General features: G+C 41.2%; 1 protein-coding gene across 14 annotated transcripts in view; it reads left to right on the forward strand.

Moving 5' to 3' along the window:
• Positions 1-1,943: 1,943 nt before the first annotated feature.
• The window catches only part of LOC130164395 (adhesion G protein-coupled receptor L3-like), a 211,003-nt gene continuing 185,714 nt past the window's right edge, over positions 1,944-27,232 (forward strand). For 5 of the 14 annotated variants that reach the window (XM_056369099.1, XM_056369100.1, XM_056369101.1 and 2 more), the window contains exon 1: positions 1,952-2,739. The gene's annotated coding sequence lies outside the window, so the exon portion shown is untranslated. The other 9 variants (XM_056369092.1, XM_056369096.1, XM_056369097.1 and 6 more) reach the window with 5 other exon arrangements.

The raw sequence follows: 27,232 nt of genomic DNA on the forward strand, positions 1-27,232 counted from the left end.
TTGAGGTATTTGTATTTATTTATTTATTTTTATTTTTTTATCTGACAGCAGAAATGTTATCTCTGTCTTGAGGACTGTTAATTTAGAATGAATGTGAAGTAAGGAACAATTCCTTACAAATCCAAATGAGAGATTGGCAATAATAGAATACAAGAATTTTTTTTTTATGTTGCTGATGGATGTATTTCATTAGCATAAAATCTAACTTGTCTGATTTCTCAGTTATTCATTGTCATTTGGGAGGCTCTAACTTTTGTCTGATTAGAGAGTTTTTCTTTGCTTTACAACTTTGAATAAGAATGCCTAATAGTGAGAAGAGCTGAACAGAAATAACATTCCCTTTAAATTCATAATTATATACTGATTTGCAATTATAGTTCACCTTCTTATTCAAAAGGAAACTGCTATGTTCATGCAGTTCAGGGACGTCTTCTGGTACTGTCATGATTTTCTGTCTTTTCCTGCAATGAAACAGATATAGTAGGGTCTAACTTGCCTTCATTTCCATGTTTTTGAAATGCTCTTTCGGTGTCAGCGGAGGACGTGCAAAGCTGTTTATACTTTAATCACGGAGAGTGTGTTATTCAGAAGATAAAAAGGAACAGATTCAACTTTGACTAGTATTCTATTAGTCTGTTGGCATCTGCATCTCCAATAGTAGTGTAGTATTCATGTTACTGCTAATATGGAGACTGAGACTCTTCTTTTGCACTTCTTGTGTATTCTATGTCGTAGAGATGGCAGCGGTATATTGCATGGCACTTAAGGCATCGCTTTGAAGCTACTTGGTTTATGCAAGTGTAATGGCAGGCAGCTTTGGTCGGTGCTCTACCTGGAGAAAATCCATTTGCATCGCAGGGGGGTGGGGTGGGGTGGAGTGTGTGGGGTGGGGTGGGGGGGTTGCATGGAAAGCAGTGCCAGGGAGAGATAACGCTGCATCTTTTCAAACGCAGGCAGCCAGTTATTTTTCATCTGGGCCTTCAGGAGTTCAAGGTGTTTCTCAGACAGGAAACAAGTGCAAAAATGTGCTTCACCGGGTCTTTGCTCGCATGGGCTCATTAGTGGAGCACCGGGTGAGGGACTGAATGATTAGTTGTTATTGTTTGATTGTAATTGGGATTATTAAAGTGATTAATTGGCTGCAGGATGATTGAGAGGTTGAATGCCGGCTGGCTCCGGCTGTAAGTGCGCTGCAGCTGGTCAGGTCAGCAGTAAAGATCAAAGATTTTTTTTTTTTTTGTGATTTTTGATCCTTAAATTTCCCTTTTTCCCAGTATCTGAACATCTATCTCCCGCACGTGGATACAGTTTTGCGAATCAGTTTCTCACGCTTGTTTCATGCCATGCCCAGCTGAAAAATGCAGTCAAAGGGACAGCTGGAGTCACGGTAGATGTGGCGGGACCCTTCTAAGAAGGAGCTTCAGCAGCCTCCAGCAAACAGATCTGTATGAATAATTAGCTTCCAGCAAGAAAAGAGACCTTCTACTCTTCTTTGAGGACAAACTGTAAAGAAAAACAACAACAACAACAACAACAACAGCAACAGATGACAACATATGTCATGCAAGCAAACCCTCTCCCCTAGAGAATGTGGTTTATGAATTCATTAACTTTTTCCATTTTTGCAAACATTTCTAATTAAGCATGCTTGGCATTTCGTCTGCCACGCCTATAACAGTGTTTGCCCCCCCCCCCATCAACTAAAATCTTCAGTCCGCATTTCCCCCTGAGTGAACTATTGACGGACAGCTCTTACACCAGTTGCATGTTCAAGAAACATTGAATCTTTTAAGAGCGAGGCAGTGGATTACACATAAATATTGCAGCCATAGGCGCACAGACAGAATGCAATATAACGTCGGTCTCCTCTCCAGCCCTAAGGCAAGAAATACTGTAGGTATAGGAGGTGGGGTGGGGGTGGGGGGGGCTTGGTTGGTAGCATGTTATCTCGTGTTTGCTGCTAGGTGGAGCCCGAGTATACGGCGAGAGCGGCAATCCACATCCGAGTTTTTCCTCTCACCTTTCACTGGCTCTCCAAACCCTCGGTCTCCATACAGAATTACTCCCAGCCAGTGCGCACAATTGGTTTGTCATAGTCGCGGAGAGCTCAGTTTTTGGACCCAAACAACTTAGATCCTCTCCCCCTTTCCTGTGGAGCTTTTCTCACAAGATCGCCCCCCCTCCCTCCCTCGTCTTCCTTTTAAATTCTTCTGGATACTCTCTCTTTTTTTTTATTTTTCTTCTTTTTTTTTTGATTGTGTATGTTTGTGTGCGTGAGAGGTGAAGGCTTGTTGGCGTTTCGCCTTTCAGCTCCACGGGACGTGATGTAGCCCCCGCACAGAAGGACGCCTTGTGCCATAAAGGGATGTAAGGGACAGTACCTTGGATACAACGCCGGGAACCTGCTGTTTCTCCCGCGACACCACCACCACCACCACCGCCACCACCACCACCACCAGGACTCGGATTCTGGACGCAGCAGCCGATGAAACAGAGGCGGTTTTTTTATTTTGTTGTTTTTTACGAGGATATTGAACGGAGCGACAGGAGACAACTATTTGGATTCGTTGTTCTCTCTCCTCGACCCCTTTCATCAAGTCCATTCACCACGCAGCAGCGCGTAAGGACGGTACCCAGCGGCTGAAAGACACTTGCCTGGGAAATGATCGCAATGAACACTTTGGAACGGAAGGACGTGAGCTATAGCCTCGTCTCCACCAGTCGTTTCTAAACCCCGCGGTAAGTGTGATGCTCCTCAACAAAAAAAAAAAAAAAAAAAAAAAAAAACGCATATGTCCCCTGTGTTTGTGCGCATATACACAGTAATCTGCAGATTCAGCTCAGGGGCGATATTAAAGCGCATGAATGAAGCCCTGCAGCAGTGTTGATGTGCTCCGTAATGTCAGTCTTGGCATGCGCTCCACTCTTCAATTACTTTAACTGGGCTTATCAATGCGTTCAGGTGTAATCAGCCCCGATCAAAGCGCAACATATTGATAACCAATATGAAAATTTCAATTTCCTGTTGGACTAATTCACCCGTTCTGTTGGAGAGAGTTGGATTGGTGAGTAGTGAAAGGTCCTTTTTTTCTATGTATATATATATATATATATATATATATATATATATATTTCATATTTCTTTATCATTCCCATGGAGCTTCAAACAATGTTTACTGCTCGAAAATGGCTTTGCAGAGAAGTTGCTTATCGGGACGCATCCCTCTGAATGAAGTTAGAGCGTTCTGCAGTATTTCAGTAGAATTGAACATTTCTCTGAGATAAAGTCAGTAGCTGAGTGCGAGGCATCATTTGTGGGGCTTGAATCCACAAATGTTCCACTGCAGGCCTCTTCTTTTTTTTTTTTTTTTTCTGTTGCAGTTTGTCGTTCAAAATGTACCACAGTGGATAGAGGCATTGGTGTGTTAGCGTCTGCATTTTTCATGACAGATTGACTATGTGTAAAGAATAGAATATCGAAATTGCTATGCAGAATTTTCATGTATATTTCACTGAATATCCCCTATCAGTCAGTTCACTTTCTCCAAAGTGCCAGTATTGGCTTTTTGCAGAATACCCATTGTAAAAAAACAAAACAACAAAAAACAACATAAATACTGCACAACAAATATCATTATTTGAGACACAACGAGGAAAGAGGGGATGGAGAAGGGTTGTCTGTGCTGAGGATGACATGCTGTCCTGTGTCTGAGAGAAATGCAGGGTTGAGGGGCCACTGTACTGAATGCTTTGATGTGAGGACAGCACACTGTCTTTCAACATCAAAATCAAAGTGGAAAAGGTAACTAAGCCTCTCACTTTGAATGGGATCTGAAGTTTTCACGTCTCTGCAGAATGATCCCCTTCGTTTCCCATTAATCGTTTAGGATATGGTTCGATCTCTGTTGAGTCTTTTTTTTTTTTTTTTTCTGAATAATATAGCAGCTGTGGGACCTGGTGGTTATCTTTCATGAGTAGTTTTTCAGCCAGGGTTTGGCTTCTTGTGTTTCAGTAGTGTGACTAACTTCCATGGTGTGTGTGTGTGTGTGTGTGTTGTTTTTTTTTTTCTCTCCTTTTTTTCCCCCCACATTTCCGAATATCATCAACATTGTTGTTGGTTGTATCCTTATCTGACAATTATATTCATTATGTCCCGGACTGCAGTACCATCTGTCACATAATCTGCATTGGTGCAAGTGCCCTCAAGCAGATGACACACACATACACATACACACACAGACATGCAGACATAGACACACACACACAAACACACACGCACACGCACACACACACACACACACACACACACACACACACACACACACACACGGTTTCCTCTACCAACAGTGAAATCCTTGACTTCCTCCTCCGGGGGGAAACTCAAGGGGACATTTGATGCTTTCTGACTAAACACTCATGTCAACCTGCACTTTTGTTTTCAGTGCTACTCATCCCGTTTTGATTCAGCTAAATGCTGCTCCTCGTGGAATATAATCTAGGCTATATTTAATATAACAGCAGTTGAACTCAGCATCTGGTGTGATACCTGATGGGACAGCGCTGCATGAAAATAAAATAATTGTTCTCTTGCCTTTCTTGAAACTGTTGCAGTCCATTACGGGAGGATAGTGTGCTGAATATGTGCCACGGTAGCACAGACTGGTTATCTTGGGTAAATAAACACAGAGAGGTAATGATAGGTTGTGGAAAAAAGAATCAAATATATGATCTTCGGTATAACCCTTAACCTTAGAAAACCCTTTACTGGATTCATAAGATGCCTTTTACTCTCATTTTTTTTTTTTTTTTTTTTTTTTTTTTTTACAGTGTAAGTCCTACATATTGTGCTGGTCCATAACGCATTTCTTCCTGATGTATTGTATTACAGTAATATGGGTTAATTTGGTGCCCTCCTTTGGAGATCATGTTTTTTTTCTTTGTTGGGTCATTTGTATAGTTCTTTAGAAGTAATCCCACTCTCTGTGATGCACCCCCCCCCCTTTTTTTTTTCCACCCAGATGATGTAGTGGAGTTATTCAGCAGCTGAATCTATTTCCATTGGCAGTTCCATTTATTTGATTTGATTTTTTTTTTTTTTTTTTTTTTTTTTTTGCTTTTTTGGACATAATTGCCAGCCAGAGGGAATCCAATTTGTTGTTGCAGTATGAATGGAGACATGGACTCTCCAATTTTCTTCATTAGGTTAGCTTATGTGGGCCGCACCTTAATGGCTCAAATTATGTACAGTGAGGGCTTTTTACTGGTGTATCAATGCGGATAACCATTCTTCAAAGTGTAGTATTTTCACACACAAACACACATACACACATTTCATGTCTGTTGTCTACACCATTTGTGCTGTGTAGCTCAAACGTAAGGTAGTTGTGATAAATTGGAATAAATGAGACCTGCGCTGTGATAATGCTGTAAATGCTTCCCCTCTGCTAGTCTAAGCAACTCAAAACTCTGTCCACTCGACCCTGGACTGAAAAGCAGCGTAGCAGAAACACCGAGTGAATGAATACCATTTGATGTCTTTATCTAACTGCTTTGTCTGTGGTGATTTCGTATGCCGGAGTACAACAGATTTGAATGCTCAAGGTCATGCACTGCACATGCTTTTCCAGATGTTAGATACATATTTTATCGCACTGAATGTACAGTCATCTCTCCCGGGATCAAAGGCTGTGGACTGGTTGTGATTTACTTTTCATGTTCTTCCTGCTGCCCATGCACGTTAACACTAATGAGGTAAATTATTTATTAGTGTTTCTGTTTATCAACGTCAGAAAAATTGTGCAGTAGAGGTGGGGACAACAAAACGTATTATTAAAACTCAAGAGTTAGCAATTACAGTTAGACTGTAACAAGCGGTCTCCATGGCTACCACTCAGTAGGGCTGAACGATACTGCAAAAATATCACATTGTATTTATTTTGACAGATATTGCGACTGCGAAATGAGTCACGATTTTAGTGGGAACTTGTGGATTTCATAAATACATATTATACAGCATATATTATATAAAAATGACTATAGTGGTCTGTACCAAACAATCATGTTCTCTTACTGTATGTCTGGAGAATATGATTTGTAGGCCAGTGGATCTCGGTAGCACCACAGTGCTTCATTTGTAACGCAGTGTTGTGTTTGGATATTGCACTTGGCCATACTTTGATTAATTGTTCAGTTGTATCACTCAGCAGCCTCTTTTATACATGGATACATTGCTGGCTTCTAATGAACAATCATAACACACTCTTCCCACTCACTTCAATTGAGCTGAAACAATTAGTCGATTAATCGATTAGTCATTCGACATAAATTTAATCAGCTGATTTGAAAGGTGATTGAACTTACTTGTGATTAAATTTATTGCGCCGAGCCACCAAAATGTGAGTTTTTGCAGCTTTTTAAATAAGTCATTTATGATACTAAATTTAATATTTTTTTTTGGAGTGTCAGACAACACAAGACATTTGAAATAATCATATTAGGCTCTGGGAAATTGTGATAACAACTCTTCTCTATCTTAAAACCAAATGATTAATCAGTTCTTAGGGAAATAATCAGCAGCTTAATAAATAGTGAAAATAATCACTACATGCAGCCCTAGTGTTCTGTGTTGGTGTGATGTCATAGCTGTGTTGGGTGGATCTGAGGTCAGAGTCACTTGTTCAACTTGATAACCCACTAATTTAGCCAACAGAAATGCTTCTTGGCATTGGAGAAGTCATTAATGTAACAATTTCCCATCACCACATTTTGTAAAATATTAAACTACCAGACTTCAGTCTTCAGTCTACCTGATAGTTACTTATTCTCCACACTAGAACTTTTTCGGGGGTGAGTGTGAGTCAGTTTGGGTAACTTAAGGCCAAGGTTTTATAGATCCCGTAAAAAGAAATCTTTATGTTAAATCTCCTTTCAGACAACATGACTGTTCTCATAAGATTAGACAGGTTTTTTTGACTTCTCATTGGCAGCACTGCATGAGATCTTTGACGAGTTAGAAAATAAGGACACTGCAGAAGAGGAGTGTTCTGAATTCTTACACGGGCTGTCAAAATGATGGATTTGAAAACTTATTTTGCAGTTGAATGATTGTTTATCCCCACGGCTGGATGCTGACATGTTAAGCATCACAAAAACATCTTCAGAGAAGCGAGATGATGCTTTATATTTGTTTGGCTGATTTTTCCCCTGTGGATTTTAAAGGGGCAATATGGTGGGTAGGTATTTTAGTTAAAAAGTTTCAAGAATGAACTTAGATTATCAACAGATTGTGAAGATATAACAGTTTTGACGTTATGCCAACGACGGTATTGTGTTGCAGAGATATCTGCTGAAGTTACCATAATAACCAGCTAGCCCTGGCCTTTCCCACCTTGTAATACTACTTTATATGTCAAGACGCGATAGTGAGTCACTGTAGTTTCCAGTCTTCCCTCAGTCCAACATGAGAGGAAGTAGTAACTGCGAGTAGGCTGTAAACCTGTGTTGCAGCCATCTCTCTGCTACTGATGCTGCTGCTGCTGTCCTTCACGATTCTTGACCCTCCTGTTCCTGCTACTACTACAGCTTCCCTGTCTCTCTGACTGGGCAGACTGGGTTTGAAATCATCGTCTTCAGTCCAACAGTAACTAAATAAAACGATATACCAGTTACATAATCAGATAGCAAGGTAAACCTGTGTGGGAAAACATTATTCCCCATTTTATGTTAATTTGGAAACATGTCAAGAACTGCTCTGTGTTGAGGTTAGATTCACTCAAGCTAATGGTAGCTCAATGTGAGGGTGAGCGTTGAAACTTGGTTTTGATTGGCCGGTGAGCCCAGTCCCAGAACGAGCACATACCACGCCACTCTCATGTGCGCCCTGGATGACAGGTACACAGAGAGGGCTGGTAAAAACTTTATGGATATTTTGACAGCCCACTGATATGGTGGCCAACTGGGATTTGCCCCGGAATGCCCGATGGCCAGTCTGACAATGGCACAGGGGAAAGGGAGGGGGAAGATGGAACAAAGAGTGCATTTCCTTGTTTCTTATGAGAGGGGTGGACAGCCCAATTTCCTGGGAATATGCCCCCTATTTGTTTGGAGTATGAATTTTACATGTGCAATTCTTACACATTGCACCTTTAAAAAATAGGGTGCTGTGTATCAAGAGTAACCCTACAGACAGGGTACCCTTGGTGGCTGAAAGTATACAAGTTTATACTCTATACGCAATTTATTTATTTATTTATAATTTTCATTTTTTTAAAAACATAATATTTAAACCTGTGGCAAAATAGATAAGGCAGACCACCTACTTCAGTGTATTCATGTTTCTGTAGGCCAAATCTCACCCACTGCTACAGTGGGGCCCTTGGTTTTTCTAATGTCCCAAAGACCAGAGTTATCATGCTGTTAGGATTGAGACAGGTCAGTACGCAGGGGCCCTTTCTTTGGCAGGAATGTCACAAAAGAAGAAAAGCAAAAGCTGAAAGTGAAAAAGAAAGCATATGGCTGAGGAAAGGTCCTCGAGGTCTGTGCCTCTCAACATTTTAGCTGCCCTGTCTCATAAAGACCCCGGACACAAAGGTTTTGACACAAGCTTTCACAACCCCCTGAACGCTAAACTGCAGGAAATGGGTTTACAGTTGAGATGGAGACTTCAGCTGGTGCTTGATGGAAAGAACAGACACTTAGTTTCTTGATTCTGTATAGCTCTGTGAGTGACCCCGATGTTTGTGAGGATTTTAAGTGTAAACTTCAAAGAAATCAGTAGATAACACACTGAAAAGTGCCGTTTAAACTTGCCTATTTTGCTTGAAATAGAGTACATATTGAATATTTTGAAAATTTAAGGTCCAGAGGCTTGAGAGCAGCTTCTTTTTGTGGAAGGATTTGATTGTTTGGCATCAATAGTTTTTGTGTGCTTATCACAACTCTGCATCTAACATTGGAACATAAAACCTGGGTTTTGATATCTGTAAAATAGAAAGTACAAATGCACCCTGATATCAGTGATAAAAAAAAATAAAAAAATTATACTGCCGCAATAATCTGAGAAGTTTGAAAAACATGGTGTGAGGCAATCATAGCTATCTGTGAAATATTGAGAGTACAAGAAAAATCTACACTGTCTGTCCATCTCTCATTTGGTCCCAAACCTTTGTTTCCAAAGTGCGCCTATTATTTACCAGCATGATGATGGGGATTATCAAATTAATTCCAGTCCCTTTCTCTGTGGCTGGTTTACAACCAAAAAAGTGGTTAGGATGAGACAGAAAGGCTGTGTGGGGTATTGATGAGCCTCTTTAAATCACTAACGGATTTGCGGGGGATTTTATAGCACTCCAGTGAGTCTGTGGTGCGTTGAGGATAGGGTGAGGTCATGGAAATATTTCACTGGCTCCATCTCTTTGACTTGTAATCCTGACAATGAATAGGAATAGAAGCGTGGATTTGGGCAAGGATGTTACATTGTGTGGAAGTAGGAGATAAGATCATTGTTTGACCATGAAATCAGTTTGAGCTACAGTGCCTTTTTTTTTTTATTTTTTTTTTTTTAACTTTAGCCTTCACAGAACATAAAACACAAAGCTTCGGCTGTGTTGTTTTGAATTCCACTTGCACGCCACTGTAATTTGTGCATTCAATTTTAATGAAGGCCCGCAAGGCTGGTGCGTTGAGAAACTCAAGTGTATTAGTTGCCATGACCAGCGACAGTGCGCTTTGGAAAAAATTTTATGTTTTAGATTGCAGTTTTAATTATCTGCAAGCAAGCCGTACGCCCTTAATTTGACACTTAGTTCAGTTGTTCCTGAGGGGGTTAAAACACTTAACAGGCGCATTTTAACAATCGGCCACTTCTGCAGGCAGAGATACAAAAGCTGGCATGACAAGGGGATGTGAGTGCAAAGAATGAACTAGCTTGTGCAGATTAAGATATATTTATTTTATGAATGGAGATGCCATCTTTGTATTGCGGGACAGAATCTTATAGGAGCGTTTCTTACAGATAAGGCCCGCTGCAGTTTGTCTGACCAGTGAACAGTACAGTGATCAAATCAGTTCCTCTGACATTCTCAGAAATTATACCTGTAGCCCAAAAAGGCGGTTTGTTGTATAACATTGTTAACTCTAGCTCCGCAGAAAGTGACCCAAGGAAAATGAATTTTTAAGAGTGAAAAAGATACTTTCTCAGCTGGAGCGCAGATATGGAGCAAAAATGTCAACTTAGCATTTAAAACAATCCAAGCCACTCTTATGACCCTGTTGGTGGTGTTAAAAGGTATCCAAAAGCTATCAAACTGACAAAGCCTGACGGAGCTGCAGTATATCAGCCTCTTTACTACTCTGTAAAATCTGATACATTTGTCTATGTGCATTTTACAGTATGACACCAAGTTTTTTTGCAACAATATTGATGGCTTTCCTTTGTGCTGAGGGTTTTTTTTTCCACCCGTGAACTTTAGGCCAGTAAGGAGGATTCAAACAAAGATGCAATGCTTCTCTGAGACCGAAGCTCTAAAAGAAGTTAATTTATGGCCTGTTTGGGAGGCAGGTTTGGGCTTGAATACATAATAAGGTAGTGCACCTGCAGCCGCATACAAATGAATGGAAATGACGGTTAGTATTTACGCCTCCCTAAACCATTGGGACCTCCTGATCTGACCACTAATTGGCCAGCAAAGAGAAATGAAGATAGCTTCCTTGTTCACAGGCTGCTGTATCTGCAAATATCAGGTGCAGATTTGCGCATAGACCCAGTCTTACCAGTGTGTACTTTCAGCCACAGTAAAGCAAAAGAGAAATGTTCTTTACTGACAAATGGTCATGTATAAATATATGTTCTGTATAAATTGGATGATATAAAATACCGCTGGTCCTCAGCATGGATGGCTTGTGAGACAATGGACTCATAGGTGCAAGCATACTAAGGCCACCCCACCCCTATTACATAGATGCAAGTCCCAGACTGAAAGATTCATGAAATGTCTGCACACAATAAAGCTTTGTCGATTACATTCATTTTGGATAATTTTGTGGTAATAGGTAATAGTAACTCTTTTTAGTTTAGTTTTGCATCTCTTTGTGGTTGTTGTATCTCTTTGTAGTTGTATTGTGTTGCCTTGTATTTGTTTTGCGTCTCTTTGTAGTTGTATCGTGTTGCTTTGTAGTTGTTTGGCATTTATTTGTAGTTGTTTTCCTTTTTATAGTCATTATAGACGTTTGTGTCACTCTATTGTCTCTTTGTAGTTGTTTTGCATCTTGTAGTTTCATCTTTGTGCATCTCTTTGAAGTCGTTTTGTGTGTCTTTGTAGTCATTTTACGTGTCCCTGTGTGGTCATTTCAGTCACTTTCCAACAAGAAGCATTGATTTAAAACAGGGCTCTGTAATAGAATGCCCCTGGCCCTTTGGACCTTTTCAGTAATCTATCCATGCTCTTTAGTAGTTTGACATCTTCAAAATATGCTAGTCCACCAAAGAACACAGGGTTTAATAGGATTTTGGATACATATTCCATCACAATTTTTTTTTCATTCATGCCATATTTTCAGCCCCCCAGTTCAAAACAGCTTGTAATGGAACACAGAGCATGAATGCCTTGAAGGAATGTTGATTGCAGTATCTGCATGTTTTTAAATTAAAATACCATTTCCTCATTCATACCTGATACGATTTACAGAAGGTAAAAGCGTTTCTGCAGGCAGATAATTAAAGTATTTTCACACAGGTGGAAAGCTCCACAGTGAAGGATTTATGCTCCATGCCGCCATGTGAGTCCTCTCTGTCTTTTTCTTGATTAAGAGAAGGAGTGTTTGTCATGCATTAAACCAGGGTGTATTCGTTGAGTTGATCAGAATCTGATTCCTCTTGTGACTTCAAAATATATTGCAGCATTTCAGCATCTCCCTCTGTGCTTGTGACTTAGACCAAATTGATTTTCTTAATCGATAAGATAGGATTGGATTTAGGAGTGTGGGAGTGGGGGGTGGGATCTGGCAGGAAGGACTGCCTCGGCCAGCAGGCTCCTCAAGAGTAGTCCCTTGTTCGTTCCCGTCTTTATCAGCATCTGTTCACAGAGAGCGGTGCATTTTAAATCTTGCCGCTTTGTACACCTGCTATTCTGCTTCATCTCAGATTGGTATAATGACAGCAGAACTGTGTATACACTGGCAAATATAAACTTCCCTGCCAGCCCTTTGTCACCTCTGGAATGGAGATGACTGAATTGATGCATCGCCCCAGTGGAGCAAAACCGTTTAAATGACAACACATTTTTGTCTCACCTTGAACTTAATTGACTGCCTGAAAGCTGGCGTTTGAAAAGTGCTGACAGAATGACTTCTCTTGCTGTTCAGAAACAGTAGCTATTGACAGAGTCTGTTCTGAGTTGTTTTCAGACTGCTGTCGCACCTGCATGCGTCTGTATGCCACATGTATAAGTCATGGTGTCTTCATAAGGCACGCGGCATTATGGATGGTTGATGTTACACGTATTACTCCTAATAGGCTTAATGTCTGTATGCATTAGTATGTATTGCATTTCTACCGGGGAGGAGAAGTGGCAGATGTGCCCCTTACTATTCAAGCAGGAATTAAAATACATGGATCATTATTTAGTCACATTTCTTGCAGGTTGGCTTTAGGAATGGAAATATCTAATTTTACTCCCATTTCAGCTTTTTAGTTACAAGAAGCAGTTGTTAACAAGGCACCTGATGACAAGTAGGTTGATGACCCAAGTGTCCACCAGTGCCTTTGTCAGTCTTGACAGCTCGAGGACTGGGTAGCAGTTACGCTGTCACTAGAAAAGACCAGCTACCCCCCCACCCCCCGCTCCCATCCACTCGTACACTGGTCCTGCCTGTGATGCTGAGCCGCCACGGCGCAATGGTGGCAACAGTGGGATTTCTTAGAGGGGAGCCACAAGACTGTAATCAGTCATTATGTCAGAAGCGAGCCCCGTGAGCCCCGCTGCAGCTCATTCAGCCAAATAATAAGCAGCCGATAACAGCGCCGGCGTGCAGGCAGGAACAGAGGCCCCACGGGCGAGGAGCTGGAAGACGGGGGGCCTTTCTGCTCTCGTCTGCCTACTCAGGGACGTCACCTTGGTTGAAGGGCTGGATCGAGCGTTTCGTAAAGGCGGACTGAAAATTTTGGCTGTTGTTCAGAGCTCTCCCTTCTGTTAAGGACAAACACACCTTGAGGTGCTAACAGGGACTGTGTGGCATCAGTTGTGAAAATGGTTAGTGAAAATGACCTTATTGTCCATTACACGAGCACAAAAGTATAGACAATACGGATCAGGTAGCACCGTAGCAAATGCTAAACATTGACCCCCAGATGTGACTACCTAATAGAATTTGGATATCTTAATATATATATATATATATATATATATATATATATATATATATATATATATATATATATTTTAAGGTTAACTCTTAAATTAATTTCTTTTTCTGTGTCTGTGATACTTTTTTTAAATTATTTGTTGATATGATTACATTTTCTAGTTTTTTAGTTCCTTTTTTTACTAATGTGGATTGTGTAAACACCAAGGGAAACAATGGAACATATGTCTATGGCTTTATCATTCTATCTCTGACAAAGTCTGATATATCCTTTATTCTTTAACTATACGGCAATATTATCAATAAACTGAACCAAACCAAAACAATCCTGATGCAAAGAGATTTGGATTGGCTTGGTTTCAGCATTTGTATAGACATTTTTGCACAATTTAATCATTAAAATACCACCACAAGACTGCTGACAATGTGATATTGACCAAAGAAAACAGCCCCCGCCCCCTAATAAGCCTCCACCCGCATGGAGTTTTGTCATTCCATAACAAGGGTCACAGTCTGCCATTGTCTCACTATAGCATTCCTCAGCATGGTAGTATTGACTGGTTCTGCTGGGTGAGCGGTGCCATATAACGGCCATACATCATTGGCAAGACAGAATGACAGACAGTGGGAGTTGAGATGTCAGATCCTCTTCTCCAGGCAACTGACATCCACTCCCTTCCTGTTCTCCACAGTGATACTCTATCTTCTGACAGAGGCTGCATTGATAGTTGCGGTCGCCCCGCTTCCGCACCTCTCTAGTCCACTTGACAAGCTCATGATATAAATTTTCTAATGGTGGATGGCGCAGGAATAATTCTGCTCCCAATTAATTTTCTTTTTTTTTTGGTTGTTTTTTTTTTTTTTTTTTTTAAAGGTTCTCAAGCAGCTCAGAACACACAGTCATCTACTGCCACAGTATAATTGGTTCACTACTGTATGCATGCAAAGATTGATAGCTAGATTAATCTCATCAAAATGTTAAGCTTTTATAATCTTCTCATGGACCCCTTTTACCTTCTCATACATAATAAATGTTGCTAAAAGTCAGACCAGCATAGGGCACAAAGCTTAACACAGTAGCATACTAGTTCCACTTGGAAAATATGAAGCTACAGCATGCCACCAGACAATGAGCTCACTCAGGTCAGTGTAGGGCAAGCCTTTATGGAATTTCTGCCCATAATGATTAATAAGGTAGGTGCAGTTGTAGCCTTGGAAGTCATCAGTGGAATGCTGGAGTTAAGCAGATATCTGTAATCTGGTTTCATTACACCTGTGCGTGTAGTTTCTCTTTCTTAGTGTGTTATTCTGTTGTTGTTTTCTCTCTCTTAATTCCATGTGCTATACACTCTCTGCTAATGAGCAGCCCTTTATTAATTGGTATTGACAACAAGGATCACTTTGCTCCACTATTTCTTACTGGCTCGGTCTCTACTGAGAAGCATCGAAAGCAGGAGAGAGACAATACACCGCTTTTTGACGGCTGATGACCAAAGGTCCATTTAGCGGGGGTTCTGTTGTCACTCATGAGCACTTTGAAAGGTTAGGCTCCTGTAATCTTGTTTATGTTTTTGGTCAGTAGTAAGCCCCCCTAAGCCAGCTTTGTGTCAAACACAGCTGGAAAGGCCTTTACAATTTCACCGGAGCAGAAATAATTGGTCCAGCAGCTTGGATGCAGCCATGACACACAGGTAATTTGCTAATTTCTGTCTCTCAGCTGGTGTTATCAGTGCAGGAAGCTGCAGTTTTCAGAAAGAGCGTAACAATGATTTCTGCTCTTCATGTTGCTTTGATAGAAATGGAAATTCAATCGGATGAATAAGGCTTTGATTTGGTTTTTGCACCAATAGCTGCAGTCACGATCTCCAATTGTTTGATTGTATCTTTAAGTGGGGAAAAATCTAATTGTGATCTTGAAATAAGTAAACACGAGCTCCTTAAATATTGAGTGTCTTAACCTATTTCTCCTTTTGTTTCCTTTTGTAAAACAAGCAAAGTGTATATGCTCATTCAGTGAACTGAGTAGTTATCGATATCCCAATCTTCCAAACAGTCAACATGAGTCCTTCGTACATGATGCCAAAACAGTCCCAAGAGACGTCTCCCCCCCCGAATTTAGCACGGACGACTTTGAGCAGGCCACCTCCAGCTGATGGGGAAATTTGGATTGGAAAGTCCGTCGGAGCCACTTTTAATTATACTGGCAGTAAAGGATGAAATTGAGCAGGAATGAAGTGCTTTTTGTGCATCGATTTTTCTCTGCATCTGTGGACGCACTGGAGAGAGGGAGAGACAATTGTAACCTTCTCCAACGCTGCACTGCAGACAAACAATGGGGGGGTGGGTGGGGGGGTCCATGCTTGGCCCTTCTTTTCTGTTCTCTTTTTAATACAATGAGAGCATGTACATCAAACCATCCTTCTCATCTAATTAGGAAATGCCATTGAATTGAATAGGAACTCAGGCAGGTCTGGACAGAGGCCACACAGGCACTTTACCTTGAAAGAGTTTGCATGGTTTTTGTGATCTGTTTTGACATCTGACAAACTTGAACCAACCTTTTGGTGTGGATTTTTGTAACCTGGACGACAAGGTGTGGCAAGACTGACCCTCTAAGCTCTTCCTACAGATTCTCCCTAAGGATTTATACCGATGTCAGGTGGTGTTTCCTGTGATCTTAAGCCTTTATTCTGGCAGAATCTTTTCTCAACTGGGTGTCGGGAGAGTGACTCCCACCTTGATTGCCCTCAGGTCCCTGCAGGATTCCTGTCCGACGCGGCAACCTCAAATGACACTGGACTATAAAAAGATCAGTTACTTTGGAAACACATGACAGCCTGGCTTTTGTTTGCTTGTTTTCAGATGACGCTTCCTCTAGTTTTCTTGAGAACTTCCCCTGACCGAAAGCTTTGCACAGTCACACCAGCAGATGCGACAATTCGTCATGCATAAGAAACCCCACTCCGGCAGCCATCTGTCTACTTGTGTCTGTTACCATGCACCGGCAGTTTGTTTTCAAATACCCATATACAATTTTAATGGCATGAAAAATATGCTGAACCAATCTCATGACCTCTGAACCTCATTCTAAAATCTCATTTGTGACCTATACATGACCCAAGTAACAGAAACCAGAAAACATGCTGACTGTCACCATATATAGGTTCTGAGACTCGAGGAAAGGGATGCCATTTGGTGCCCTGCTATACTGTTACCTCCACTGGATAGCTGGAATGAATTATTATGCCCAGTTAAAATGAAACTTGACTCCTCCTGACCTGATTCCTAGATGACCTAACAAAAACAACATACCATAACAGGTAAAAAGCAAGGAGGTCAGAGGGATCACTTTAACTGCTCTGGAAACTGAAAACCAAATTCAGGAGCCTTTTTCTCCATTTCACCTAGTCAACTGACAATTTGAAAACCAGAGCATATACTGATAACAATACATAAACACAATGGAACAAGGTGTAAAAATTTGACCAAGCCTGTAGCCGGACAAGAGCGTCAGCATTGGGCCGATTCTGCAAAAAAAAAAAAACCTGGATTATGTTCATAGACTTTTTGTTTTTTGATGCCCTGGTGCCTACTATTTGAAAATTCATGCTTTCTAGAATATCTGAGCATGCCATCTAAAGCGTGGTTAAGGAAAGACTGTGGTTATGGTAAATAAACTTTGTTGCGATATAGTTAGGGTTAGGCCACTAAAACGTCGAGTTATGGGCATAGAGCATGGTAAGTGTAAGGCAATTTCACAACTTGGGTGTGATTAGGGAAAGACTACAGTTCAAGAAAAAGGGCGGTCGTCAGTTGCTTGTCTGTAACTGGAGGTGAATGTCAGCTTTTGACATGACAGTCAGACACACTATACGCCCCCCACCCTTGCTTCTGAAAGGCTACACTACTTCCTGCATTGCAATAATAGGGACACAATTCCTGGAATAGCGGGGTGATTAAAAGCAGTTGTGTCAACGACTCTACTCTTGTTGTACTTTCAAATATGCTGAGTTAGACAATAACAACAAGTGAATGGTGAGAACATGCTAGCTGCTTCAAAGATCTGGGTTTCCATTAGTATGCAGCCCCCCTTTCAGTCAAACACTGAGCACCGCTAACCACAGCGCACTGCTGCTCACCGTTATGATTGTTTCTGGTTTCTTCTCCCACCCCCACCTCATTTTTTTTTCCCCTTTTACACAATCTGTTCAGATGACTAAATTTGACATTTCTGGTAGCGGTCTGATGTGATAGGTGGGATATTTTTGGGGGGGGGGGGGGGGTGCTTTAGGGGCGTTTTCAGAATGTAGCATAAAGGGGTATCCATGCCTTGTTCTGTATGTAGTGTAAATCATCCAAGCTTTTCATTCCTCCTTTTGTTTATACAGGCTTTTCTTGTCATTAATAGCACAAACATGCTTTTTCTTTCTTCCCACCGTGGCCATTCATTAGCAAGGCTAACTGCTGTTTCCATTCGTGTCAGTGGCATTTGCTCATTGCATGCACCCTGACAAAAATATGACCCTATTTTTCTCTGCCTGCGCCCAAGAAGAATTGGAACCTCTATCCACAGCCCGTATTGTAACATTAAAGCAGTGGATGGTCACATCAGCCGCTAGCATGAATTAATGCAGGGCAGGCTTTCAGTGATAGAAAGATGTCTATCATTCTTTGCTGAGCTTTTTCTCTCCTCTGGGCTACGTGTTCAATATGACTCTACAAATGTGATTTAGTGGGCCAGATAGCCTTGGGACTCGAGAGGTTGCAGCTTCATAGACCTGTGGTGTGTAGTGTATGGCAACAATGTATGTAGGTGAAGGTTATCTGGCTGGTGTTGGATAAGTTGTGCAGCTAGATGTAGCGTAAGACATTCTTGCAGATAAGGTGGGAATAGGGTTAGTGTCAGAGGGCAAACACCAAGGCTTTTAAGTTTCACCGTGAAGGGCAAAAAAAACATTCAGAATTTCCAGATTATTCGCACTATTTCCTGCAGTTTCTTTCATCTGTGATAATTTGTTGCTCATCCCTTTGAGCATCCTGCATCTCTCCTGAAAGCATTCTCTCACGGAGCATCAAATTCATACGACGTGTTTTCCCTCAACTCTCATCCCACCCTGTCTATATTCATCCTCGATTCAATTACTTTTTGGTTTCAGCAGAGACTCGTTCTATACTATATTGCTCTCCGATGCGTGTTGCTACCCCACAGATTTATGTCGGAGCTGAAGGATGGCTGTCCAATTTTCTGCATGGATAGCAGTGCTGGTGGCATTGTGTGTGTTTTAAAAGCTCTTGTCGGACGTGCGTTAAGGACGTATGGACCACACAGCCCTGTAATTCTTCAAGACACCGGCCATTTCTGTCACATCCTGCAATTAGCTTGTGTAGCGCAGTGATTTGTCATGTTAGTTCTTTTCCAAAATGGAGTCGGTGTGTATATATGTGTGTGTATGCTCGCATTGGTATGCAATCGGCCGTATTTGAAACCATAATTCAGTCACTGCATCTTAGTACTTAAATGACTCTGATTGCCAGAAAAATAATATTTTTTATCCCCATCGGATATTAATTTCAGTGATAATATAAAATTTTTTCACCTCAATGGTCACTTCATTCATCCTTGTTAATGAGGAATGTATGCTAAATTAGAAATTAGTCAAAGTGGTTACATTTGTTGTTTTTTTTACATTTTTGCAGAATAACTGATGGTGGAAATTGTTTTTTTGTGACGGTTTAGAAAAAGGCGAATGATTTTTGTTTTCCCTCGACAGATTTGGCACCGACTACAGAAAAATGGAATAAAAACATGACTGTGCCACATCATCAGTGCATTTTTCCAGTGTTTCCAAGCTTGGCCGATGTGATTCTCCACTGTTCACCTATCACAAACCGTAGCTCCACATTAAACCCAATTTTTAGCCTCAGTAGTCAAAGTCATCTCAGAAGAATCCATCCACAGGAGAAATTGTGGGCAACATAAATCCGTCACATACCGGTAGACAGCTAGCCAGCATGGGGTCACACAGGCCCATTACTGTGTTGATGCAGTTATAGTTATGTCTTTCTTTGTAGTCACAGTGAAAGGTTGACATGCCCCCAGATGACCGCCCCCTCCTCACAGGGGTCCTGCGATATCTCGGTTGTCTCCTTCCAGGCCTGAATGGGCACATTGTGCTGCTGCCCGCTGCTGCTCTGCAGACCACCAGGTCCTCCGCACACACCTGTCAAGCCATGTCCTTGGCGCCTTGGGTGCTGAGACACTCCAGAGCCCCCTGCTGCACACATGCTTATTGAACCCATTGCACACCCACACACACAAAAGCGGTCGTATGTGAGCAAGCAATCGCATGTGGTTATGCGGGCCTGCGGAAAGACACAGATATGTATACACAGAGACATAGGCAATTCACATAAACAGAACAGAACAGTGCATATCCTCACACACACACACACACACACACACACACACACACACACACACACACACACACACTGAAAGACTTGAGTTTATTGGAAACACACCTCGCTCCCCTCGCCTATGCCAAGGTTATATTCAGTGTGCAGGTCGGCTTTAGAATTCAGAAAGGGTCAAGTTCCATATTTGTCAGGTTGGGGAGGGCAAGGGCACAGGAGGTTGGCTGGAGTGCACATGCTTACACATGGAAACAGGACTGAGAAGTAAACTGTAACTCGATCCATGTCTTCAATCAGTTGCAGATTTTCTGTTTTTGAGTTGAGGGGGAGAAACATATGGTGAATATGTGTGGTTCACATCGGGGATTTTTAGAGCTGAATAAGTTCATGTGTTGATTGGCACAAAAACAACAATTGCAACAATTCTGATCAACTATTTTTATGTTAATAACAATTCTTAACAAAACTGCCACATATTCTTTGTGGTAGAGCTCCTAAAATGTGAATATTTGCTGGTTTTCTTCTACGATAGTAAAATGAATACTTTTGGATCATTATGGACATTTTGCATCATTACATTTTATACATTTTATAGACCAAAGCGATATTATATTTGAAAAAAGAATTGGCACATTAATCAATAATGAAAATAATAATTTGTTGCAGCCCTAAATCACTGGAACTGATCTTTATCAGAGAAAAATAACAAATGTTTATAGGTTGCAGCTTCTCCAGTGTGAGAATTATTTGTAGCTTTTCACTGTCTTCTATCATTATGACCTAAATCCCTTTTGTGAGTTTTGAACTGTTTTTCAGTCAAAATAAGCAGTTAGAAAACGACACCTCGGGAGATCTGAACACATTTTTTTCTCAGACAGTTAATTTCTCAGACTAAATACCTGCTTGATTAATCAAACAAATATTGGATAGATGGTTTGAGAATGAAAAGAAATCAGCTGCAAATTAGTTTACATATAACCCGTGACAAAAAAAAGAAACGAGCATTGTTTTTTCCTTCTTGAGAGCGGTGCATAACTCATGACCCATTGAGGGTAATCCCCCTTTTCTTTCTCGCAGCATCCCATCTCGAGCACATCCTGTCTGTCTCCCTCTCCGTGGCCTTGGCCGGTAACCCTTCACAGAACAAATGTGCCTCTCCGCGTGGCGTTATCATCAAAGAAAAAAAAAAAAAGAAATGCTAAATGGCTGATTGTACATGCACAAAACGTGCACCCTCGTGAAGGACCTATGGTGTCAAGTCCCACTTGTGTCACCCATACAATTTTCCCCTCTGTTGACTTTTATGTTCTCCTGCAAGGTTGGTCATCGTGGTGGGAATATGTATGTATTCCAAATAAAGACAAGCGTGATTATCATAATGATATTCCCCTGCTAAGGTAAACAGCTCCGTGGCCCCAGCAGAGGAGAAAATTGCTGTGTGAATGTATGGCATTTTGACAGCTTCTTTTTTTTGACGATACATTTCATGCATTTAGTATTGGGCGTGATAAACATAAAGCCTTTTAAGTATTGGCTTTGAGCTGGGATTGCTGGTGAGATCATGTGATAACAGAAATCCCGCTCTGGCTGGAAAAGCAATCTAGGGCCCGAGGACTACAAAAACATGCTATTTACATAAATATTCAAACACATGAGCTCGCATACACCCACATATAAAAATTTAAAAAGGAGGTGCTGTGTACCACTTTAGCTGAATGCATTATTCTGGAGGCTGTGTGTCTTCATCACTTCTATCTTCTTTTTCTTTTTTTATCCTTCCACACACACAGACAAATGGACACGAACAAGAACACATACATGCAGTACATAGTAACATACAAACCCTTTACCCCGAGGTTCATCCCTTTCCAATTAAGGCCAATTAGGGCCTGTGTATGAGGAAGTCTTCCGGGGACGGAGTGTAGTGTTCGGTGCTGTGTGTCCTTCCGCACCTCTTCTCATTGGTATGCCAAGACGAAGTGCAAGAGAGAAATAGGAAGTACAACAACCCAAAAAAAACATACAAAGATAATGATAGAAGAGATGTAGGAAGAAATATGAGGATAAGAAGAGAGGGAAAGAATCCACAACAGGAGACAAGTGGCCACTGAGAAAGTGAAGAGGCGGTGATTTAGAGTGAGACTAAAGAATGAGGAAGCAGACACGTTACTATACATAATCCTCCTGCAGTTGCCAGCAACCTCAGTCAATTGTTATCAGCTTCCTTGAATTTATTGTGACCCTTGGGGGAGGGGGGGGGGGGGGGGGTGCTGCCCATGCATTATAAATGCTGCCCATTGACTTCAGTTGGTAAGCTTTTCCTCCGCTCCGAATGAGCGGTTCCCGCCTGGGCCATGATTACTTAACAGATGATAGCGGTGCAATACAATGTGTTAAATTTACATTTCATGAACACGGGGTTTGTTTGCACTTCATATTTTTGAGGTGGGGATGAATTGTTGTCCTTTGCTGTCATCTTCTCATGGTGTCGGTAAGATGTAAGCATGTAAAAAAAAAAAAATATATATATATATGTGTGTGTGTGTGTAGAATCGTCTTCACAGCGTGAGAGGTGTAATAGTTACATTTGGTGAAAGTCATGGCATGTTATACTGGAAGTGCAGTTTACCTGAGGGTGCAAGCGGAATCTTTATGGAGCCTGGTTATTTCTGTCTCAGAGAGCAGCTCATTTTAAAGTCTGTATAATCTATGAAATAGCTGCAAGTAGATGAATAAGTACTAACAGCGTATATTGCGTACTTCACACAGGAGTATGTAGGTTACTGGAGGCTGGCCGTGCTAGTAAAAGATGGCACCATTTCAATACATTTTCTGTTCATTAGCCATATCTCCTTTGCCTTTGGCCTCAGCATGCATAGGCCGGCTTGTCAGTTACAGTGTCACAACCACGGGGTCACTTAATTTAGAGCCCTGCTCCGCCGATTAGGGCTTTTGTTGTGAGCAGCCGTGACTACTGTAACACGGGTGTTTGGGTCAGCGATGGGCACAATAGCTTAGTTACTCTCGCTGACTTCCTCACTATTGCCTCTCCCCCTCTTTCTCAGCACATTTTCCACTTGGCTGATAAAATAAGCCAGTCTTTGATGAGCTTTCGGCGGGCCACGGTGCTGTGCCTCAGTAAATGCTTTTATAGAGACACACCACAGGCTGTCAACTTGGATCAGTCATACAGCGGCTGCATGCGTCCAGTGCTTTCTCATATGTTCTTTTGTCTCCTGATAGCAGGGTTTTTTTGACACACAATGATAAGCTGGTTCCAGAGCTGCTGATGAATTTCAAGAATGTCCCGAAACTACAATATGGAACTTTTTTCGGCTTGAGGACGGAAGGTTGTTGTTCATCCTGACCTGTTCTTTTCAGTTGGTCAAATTCACACCCCAGTTCCTGTCTACCTTAACATACATACATATATATACATATATATATATATATATATATGTGTGTGTGTGTATATATATATATATAATATATATATATATATATATATATATATATGTGTGTGTGTAGAATCGTCTTCACAGCGTGAGAGGTGTAATAGTTACATTTGGTGAAAGTCATGGCATGTTATACTGGAAGTGCAGTTTACCTGAGGGTGCAAGCGGAATCTTTATGGAGCCTGGTTATTTCTGTCTCAGAGAGCAGCTCATTTTAAAGTCTGTATAATCTATGAAATAGCTGCAAGTAGATGAATAAGTACTAACAGCGTATATTGCGTACTTCACACAGGAGTATGTAGGTTACTGGAGGCTGGCCGTGCTAGTAAAAGATGGCACCATTTCAATACATTTTCTGTTCATTAGCCATATCTCCTTTGCCTTTGGCCTCAGCATGCATAGGCCGGCTTGTCAGTTACAGTGTCACAACCACGGGGTCACTTAATTTAGAGCCCTGCTCCGCCGATTAGGGCTTTTGTTGTGAGCAGCCGTGACTACTGTAACACGGGTGTTTGGGTCAGCGATGGGCACAATAGCTTAGTTACTCTCGCTGACTTCCTCACTATTGCCTCTCCCCCTCTTTCTCAGCACATTTTCCACTTGGCTGATAAAATAAGCCAGTCTTTGATGAGCTTTCGGCGGGCCACGGTGCTGTGCCTCAGTAAATGCTTTTATAGAGACACACCACAGGCTGTCAACTTGGATCAGTCATACAGCGGCTGCATGCGTCCAGTGCTTTCTCATATGTTCTTTTGTCTCCTGATAGCAGGGTTTTTTTGACACACAATGATAAGCTGGTTCCAGAGCTGCTGATGAATTTCAAGAATGTCCCGAAACTACAATATGGAACTTTTTTCGGCTTGAGGACGGAAGGTTGTTGTTCATCCTGACCTGTTCTTTTCAGTTGGTCAAATTCACACCCCAGTTCCTGTCTACCTTAACATACATACATATATATACATATATATATATATATATATATGTGTGTGTGTGTATATATATATATATATATATATATATATACACACACACACAGTAGAGCTGTACAAAAGCATACACATACAGTATATGTATATAAATATAACAATAAACAAAGTGAAAGAAGAATTTGAATCTATAGGTATTGCGATAACATTCTTATAGTGAACTCTTTTGAGATCATGATAGCCCTAAACTAAGTCGAGTAGCCAGTAGAATTTATCACCTTCTTCATTTAAATTCATTTCATTTATTAAAGTCTTTGAAGGAAACGCCAGCTGCTGCACAGCGGAAAGTGCACACACAAGAGAGAGACTGTTGTTACATACAATCAGCTGTTGAAAACTCCTGATAGCTTTCCTCTCTCGCCTTATTTTCAATGTTCTTTTTGTTTTGTTGAAATGAGCCTGAGAAAAAGAGTGATGAAACTCTTCCCATTGTTACACCCAACGCTTACTGTCGGGCGTGGTCAGAAATATGGTCTGCTGCACTTGTGACCGCACTCATATCCAGCACACAGTTTCGCAATGAATCACTTTTTGGGGGGTGTGAAATCAGATTTGGGTGTAAGTTCAAGGCGGTGACGGTGGGATAGTCAGGCTGCGTTTCATCACTTCGTAATTTAGAAAACACTCCAAGCACTATGGGAACTGAAAAAAAAAAAAAACCCAGAGTGCAGTGGATAATGTGTGGAAGAAAAAGCGGCCAAAGAGGCTCTTATAGGACTTTTTTTGTGTTAATGCACTAAAGTTGGACTCATGCATTTCAGCAATGGGGAATCATTCACTTACAGATATGAGGTGGTCCTGGCCTAGCTTACTTGGCAGTCCAACAAAAATCTCTCACATCGCTTTACCGACCAGTTGCATATCCTCAGCAGTCAGTGAAAAGTTAACAACGTGATGTAAAAGCACGGATTGACATTTCTTAGTTTTGTCTCAGAGCCTTTACGTAACATAATATAATAACATGAAAATAGTAAAATAAGACAATATATAATTTAATAATTGTTTTATCAGATTTTATTGACATGGAAACAAGAAAAGTTTGAGATTCTGCTTGGTACACTAGACCACTAATACATACTTAAATTGCAACTACAATATTGCTCAGAAAAACAACAGAGTCCGGAGTAACTCCACAGTTTTTTGCCTTCATTAACAAGCATCTCGGCATTAATAAGCAGCTTTTTCTCACGTAGTGTCATGTGGGGTCATCCATGCCTTGTACTTCAGAGAAATTGCATATCTTTGGAATGAACATCCTAGTAGTAATGGTACAAGATTGCCTTAGGTGCCTGGAACTGCCTGGTGTGCATTTCTCTGGTCCGAGCCCCTTTGAAGATATTTTGGAGGCTTCAGTTCCCATCTAATGCCAGTACTTTAACAGCAATGATTATAAGAGAGCAGGTTTGAACTCGGCTTTGATAGCGTCTCTGCTCAGTGTGGACGACCAGGACGAGGAGCAGTGAATATGTAAAAACTAAAGATCTGTACAATTGCTGTAATTACAAAATTAGCTCTGAATAAAAACAGAATCCAGTGTAAGCAGATGATGAAAGCCAACCACGGCCCATTAAGCTGTCCGGGATGTAATTTTTACTTCCTGTTGTCTGTGAACTCTCACTCCTTTTGTGCAACAGTTTGCGTTCTGGATTGTTGCAACATGGTGCGATGGGTGTTCCTTTCCAAACACTTCCAGGCCTGCTAAATGACTGGCAGATGCTCTGTTGACCAAACGAGCGTCGGCCGTTCAGCTGAGTCGACCTATGGCATCTGCTTTCCCCCCACCAAAGCCTCAAACTCGATCAAACATAATGAACAGCAGATTTGATGCGGCCCGAAGCACGTGTTTTGAAGCCGAGATCGGTGGGCCGTCGTGTCCAGATGATGTTTAGAAGTTTGGCAATGATATTGAGACTCTTTTATTTATTTATTTTTTTCCTTTTGTGGCATAAATTTGGGGAAATAATTAACTTTTGGATCCGTTTCACACATTCAAAATATCACCTGATGGCACCTGCAAACAGAATGCATTTATTTTTTGTTTGGCTGTGCTTTTTATGACTTGTTATGCACATAGAAGGTAATCTTTAAAGCGTGTCCTTGTTAAAAGATGCGTTGACATGTAACAGACAACTCAAAAATAGGTTGATGTTTAAAAAAAAAAAAGAAAAAAGGTGTCTTTTTAATTCTCTCAAATCAAATATCTACCTAATTTGCATAGTAAACACAGTACTACTGATTAATCCTTTTTAATTTTGGCTCATTATTCAAGACCATAACCTGCTACAGACACCTCAATTACAGAAGTGTTGGTGCTCATCACTTTTATTATTGCAGGTGAGATTTAATTAGAAATCATGTAAAGATAGTTTGCATCACAATAAGGTGAGGGACTGAGGTGACAAGTTTCTCAGCACTGAAGGTAAGAAGAAGAAACACTCTTTTCCCTCTTTGAAACCGTACATGTAGCCCATTAATTCAGCCATAATTAAGCTCAAACCACTTCACTGTGCACGCTCGTATCACCCCAGCTAAGGTTTGTACAGAATATTAACGGAAAAAACAAAATGAAATGAGCGGAGTGACGTGGAGGCTCAAAGACAGGAAGTGGCGTGCGTGAAAGATGGATTGAAACAAAGGCTAAGAGGCAGGGCAGCAGGGCAAAATGTGCACGACGGGAAAACGAGACGGCGCAAAAGGTGAGGTTGGAGGCAGTCATCAAAATGCTAATGTTGTATGGGATATTTACTGCGGAGTGTTAATGTAGTTTAAAACAGGCTCTTTGTCCTGCAGCCCATCACCAAGCCCCTGTTGGGCCCTAATAAATCAGCCATTAAAAGCTGATGTGACCTGAATAGCACTTCATACAGCCGCAATCCGGGCTCCATCACCAGTGTGCGAACCAGACAACAGCTGAAAAATTTATGAAGATGCCACTTAATAATGGTCGTCCCAGAGGAGACCAAAATATAGAGTTTTCGTGTGAGGTGACTGTGACAAACTAACACTTGAGGCTTTTCA

This window comes from Seriola aureovittata, chromosome 23, assembly GCF_021018895.1.
Source record: "Seriola aureovittata isolate HTS-2021-v1 ecotype China chromosome 23, ASM2101889v1, whole genome shotgun sequence".
Lineage (NCBI taxonomy): Eukaryota > Metazoa > Chordata > Actinopteri > Carangiformes > Carangidae > Seriola > Seriola aureovittata.